This window comes from Uloborus diversus, unplaced genomic scaffold, assembly GCF_026930045.1.
Source record: "Uloborus diversus isolate 005 unplaced genomic scaffold, Udiv.v.3.1 scaffold_1261, whole genome shotgun sequence".
NCBI classification, from domain to species: Eukaryota; Metazoa; Arthropoda; class Arachnida; order Araneae; family Uloboridae; genus Uloborus; species Uloborus diversus.
The window spans coordinates 46,593-51,708 of NW_026557945.1; positions in this window are offsets into that span (position 1 = coordinate 46,593).

Here is a 5,116-nt window from a genome sequence, read left to right on the forward strand (position 1 = left end):
TTTTTCATGTATACTCAGAATATAGTATTGTTTTCTCAGACAAAACATTCACTGTGTATGTGTAGGATGTCTGACTGAACTCTCTTTTATATAGCCATGAAATTTTGCAGCCTGTGGTGCAAACAATGTTTCAATGCACTTTAATAACATGACAAATTTTTTAAATTTATCTAAAACTCATCCTTGTTAAGGAAAAAAAGGTTCAAATTGGAATTTTAAGTTTTGCTTCCTTGTGTTTGATTTAACATTAATTTTTCTTAGAAAAAATTATATTCCTGAAGTAAATAACATTGAACTCAAGATAAATAAATAAATTTGTGCATTGAGAAAGGAGTTCCTTGTAATGCTGAAACACATGTCTGCAGTAATCTGCAATTTGTGCTTTCTGATATTATTTCTTACTTTATTAAATTCAAGGTTGTAAAAATTCCAATTTTTGGCTTGACCCATTTTAACCGTAACAAAGAAGAATGACTGACAAAAATAAAGGATAGAAAGTTTGAAAAAGTTTAAAAGCAACTTCATTTCGAAAATTAACTAAAAAAATCTGGAAAGGACAGAGAATTTGCTTTTTTCTCATAGTTAGGAAAGAAAATTTTAATTGAAAATGTTAGAAAAGAAACACTACCAAACAAAAAAAAAGAAAGAAAAGAATCGCAATAAGGTTCATTCAGCATCAGTTTTCAAAAACTGCTGTTTTTATTAGTTAAAACTATCACCAAACACAGTAAGCCTTTGGAGCTGTTTGATGCAGCAAGCTGATGGAACATAGTTTCAAAAAAGTAAATTAAAACGAGGGCATTCCCTATAATTCAGATTTCCATTGGATAAATCAATTTTTCATCAAAGTTAGCATAAACACCAAGTTTTCCTTGAATTTAATAGTTTGGCATAGAGACTACTAAAACCACAAATTATCAGATTTGAAAAATTAGAGAGACGTGGGAAAATATCACTAGTCTTTTTGAAGCTAGTAAAGCATGGCCATTTTTTAAGCCTGCTGTTAAAGAGGACTGACAGTTTTGTTCTTAAGCAAATCCCAATCATACAATAGGGAAATTTTAGGTTTTAAATATATATTTTTTAAAGTTCAAGTGCTTTAAAATATGCAGCAACAATAATTCAATTACACATTAGCAGGGCTCAATTTTGTCCTACCTTTTTGTAAGAAAATAAGGAAATGCCTATACTTTTGAGAGAAAAAATCTCCCCCCCCCCCCTCCGACGCACACACTTTTTAGCTTTAATCTTTTTTGCAGGAATATTCAAATTTACACTCTAAATTCAAATGTATTGCACTAATAAACTAAACTTCAGACAAATATTAGGAATATTATGGACAAAATGGAACAGTTCTAAAGAAAATTTTTATTTGTATGAAAGCTGCTGTTGTATGCACTTCTTATTAACCCTTTTTAATTTCAATTTATCAAAAAAAAAGAGTTGTCTTAGCCATTAATTTATGAACGTTGAGTAAATGCCAGGTTGTGTTAAAGGTTTTTTCGTATTTTCCCTGTCCTGGATTGGCAGTCCTGAATATGACATGTGCAAATTACAGTTTCTGCGCAACTGATCTAAAATGGTAGAGCAGAGTTTGAACTTGATAATCCTTATCAGTTGCTGTGATTTCTCGTACCTGTGTAGACGTTGCAGTCTCTTGATATGGCGGATGATAAGCTGGCAATTCGTGTTATTTAGCGCTTCCCCTAGAAAAAGAGGTCTTAACGCAAGGGCAGCAGCAAGAGAAACTAATGATGTTGAGAGTCCAGGTTCTGTGAATGAGTGCACTGCTCAAAATTGGTTTAAGTGTTTCAAGGAAGGTGATCCGACCCTCGAAGAGAAAGCAAGATCTGGATGGCCATCTGTTGTCTGTAATGAAGTTTTGCTGGAAGCTATCCAATGTCCGCCGAGCTCTAGCACCCGAGCATTATCATCAGAACTTGGTCCTACCCAAAGTACCATCAATCGATACCTCCACCTACTGGGGCTCGTGATTAGACTCTGTCTAGAAGTTCCTCATGAATTGACTCCCTCTCAGTAGCAATAGCGAGTGAACCTCTGCAAAGAACTGCTTTCCAACCCCCCAAGATCTTCGGTTTTGGCGCAGAATGATTTACTGGAGATGAAAAATGGATCTTTTTCCGAAATCCAGACATGGGAAATTAGTGGCAACATCCCTCAAAACCCATTGTCAAACGAGGTGGCTTTGAACAGAAGGTTCATGCTGGGCGTGTGGTGGAATTTCGAGGGAGTGGTTCACTTTGAGTTTGTTCCACATGGCCGTGCTGTGGATTCAGACCTCTACAGTCAACAACTGCAAAGAGTATACGACATTCTGAAGGCTTGGTATTCAGCACTAGTCAACAGACAACGTGCACTCCTGCAACATAACAACACTCCAGTACACAGAGCCAGATTGACTGAGGAAAAATTTGAAGACCTGCAAGGTAGTCTTGCCCCATCTAGCATGCAGCCCAGACCTTGCTCCCTTGGATTATCATCTTTTTCATCCTTGGGCCATTTTCTGTCCGGACGGCAGTTTGTTAATGTGAATGATGTCAAGACGGAGTGTCGCAAGTTCTTTGCATTGAAGCCACCCGAATGATACAAGCATGGAAATCAACTTTTGGCACACAGATGGCACAAAACCATACTTCATAATGGAATTTACTTCGAGGAATAAATCTTTAGTATTGTGTGACTGTTGTGCATTTCTTTTGTTGGCGAAAATACGAAAAAACTTTTGACTCAACCTAGTTCTTTCATTGTGCAAAATACAGACCCCGAAGAGTTCCTATTTTCCCTACTTTTTAGAGCTCTCTCTTTATTTTCCTACTTTTTCCTTTTTTTCCTACTTTTTCTTTCTTTAGTATAGCAGTTCTAATTGTGCTTTGATTCTTATTTTTACAATCCGCACCGATAATTTTCTGCATGTTTCAATTTTGAAGAGCAAAAGAAACAAGTGGATCCTGAGCATTTCATTGACTGACTGCAGTAATTTCTGGAAGGAACGGCACGGCGTCTGTGTGTTTAAAAGTTAAATTTTCGTAAGTGACTTTTTTTGCCGTTGCAGCGTTTATGATCCACTTTTTTTTTTATTGCCCCAACTTCAGTCCTACTGTCTTACCGAAACAATAAACAAATAGATACTGGCATATTCTGATGTAATTATAAATTATTTACCCGTCAATTAGAAGCTTTAATTAAAGTAAACGGCCAACTGTTCAAAAAGTGCGGGAAAAGCCGAATCTCCTATTTGCCAATTTTTTGTATAGATGATTAAAATTGAAATGGACCTCTATTTCAATAGAAAGGCGAGGTAAAACCTTAAAAGGAACATAAGGAAGCAATAAATGAAAAACTTGTACACTGTACATATATTATTGATGTTAGTACAAAATAAAAGCGACTGATAACAAAAATTCACAAAAACGGACCACTTCAAAAATAATCGCGGAAACTAACTTTTTTCATATATAAATATTATAATTGTTCATTCTAAATCGTAAACACAATTATAAAATGTATAAAATTTCATTTTCTTTACTTGCAAAGAGTGTATTTGCAAAAAAAAAAAAAAAAAAACACAGCAAAACTAGAATGGCAAAACGTTCCTGATTTTTGTAGAAAAATCGGAAATCAATTTACATGCGAGATTCGGTTTTTATTTCTTCACATTTTTAAAAGTTGGGGGATAGAGCCGCAAGCAAATAAGTATCGTATTTTTTTTCTTTTCAATGGGTATTTTCTACTCTGATACATCATCAATATCAAGGAGTTGCTCATCATTTTTAAGTGCTGCGTTTATGGCAATGCGGCATTTCAGAACATTAAAAAAATTTCTGAATTTTAAAAACTTACTCTTTTTGGGGTGCGGAAATTATACCGATGCGGTGTATCTACTGTAAGTTATTGTAGTCAAGGTGGCCTGACCAAAAGGAGGGGGGGGGAGAATGTGATATATGCAGGCATTTGATCCCAGGTGCTCCCCCTCACACGATTTTGTGAACAGTTTCCGAATGAATATTTTTGTTCTATGGTGAGGATTGAGAGAAACGACATACCTTCCCTTTTATGCCCAGAGAAACATTAGTAACTGATCTTTGTCTTTGATAAGAATGTCATGTTTACCATGCATGGATTTTTCCTTTTTTTTCTGTGACAAAAATTTTGGAACCAGAAGGAAGTAAAAAATCATCAAACCAATAAAATACTTTTTTTTTTTTTTTTTGCGACTGCTATAGTGCATTTTATCCTTTCACCTCTTAAACTTTTTATTACCGTATTGTTGAAAGGTGTTTCTTTGTTTGGATTTTCATATTTTTGTAATTAATATCTTTGTTTCTACCAGTTTATTTTTCATACTTATGATTGTCAATTTGTTTCTTTCGTTTTGTTTTTGCGACGACTCGGTCTTTCATTAAATCCCTTTAATACTTCAAAAGAACTGTTAGTTTATTTTTGGGGCAGTTTTAAATCAAAAATACTGTTAGTTTATTTTACATTAGAAATAAAATTTACGCTAAATTTGTTACCTCTTGACGCGTGTAGTTTCTATCTCTTCCTATTTTTTCTTACTTTTTTAAGTGATTTTTCTCCTACTTTTTCAATTTTTGATTCCTTATTTCCTAGTTTTCCTCCCCAAAAAACAACTTCGGGGTCTGAAAATAGCAATAGCATAAAATTAAGTACTTGAATATGTTCCTTCATTCATTACGTTTTAAAAGTAAGTATACTTCTGGTTAAAAATCCAGAAATCCAAATGCCTGCAAAACCAAGGACTTAGGGCATGGTACAAAATGCTTTTTAGTCTGGTGCAAAATAAAATCTGATGAGATTCAGAAGATAAATGTTTATCTATACTGCTATTATGAAGAGGAAATATCTTTTTTGTTTGTTTTGACTCCAAAACTACTGGACTGATTTTAACCATTTTTTCACCAAAGAACATTACATTATCAAAAACCGTCTGCCCTGTCTTGTGGTCAGAGGTTTCTGGCTGTGATGGGGAGGGCCCGGGTTCAAATCCCTGCTCAAGCATAGATGAACTTTCTCTCTACTGTCCTTGTCCTTTCGTTGTGTGAATGTGTAGTTGTGCTGCGAATTGAACGGTTGC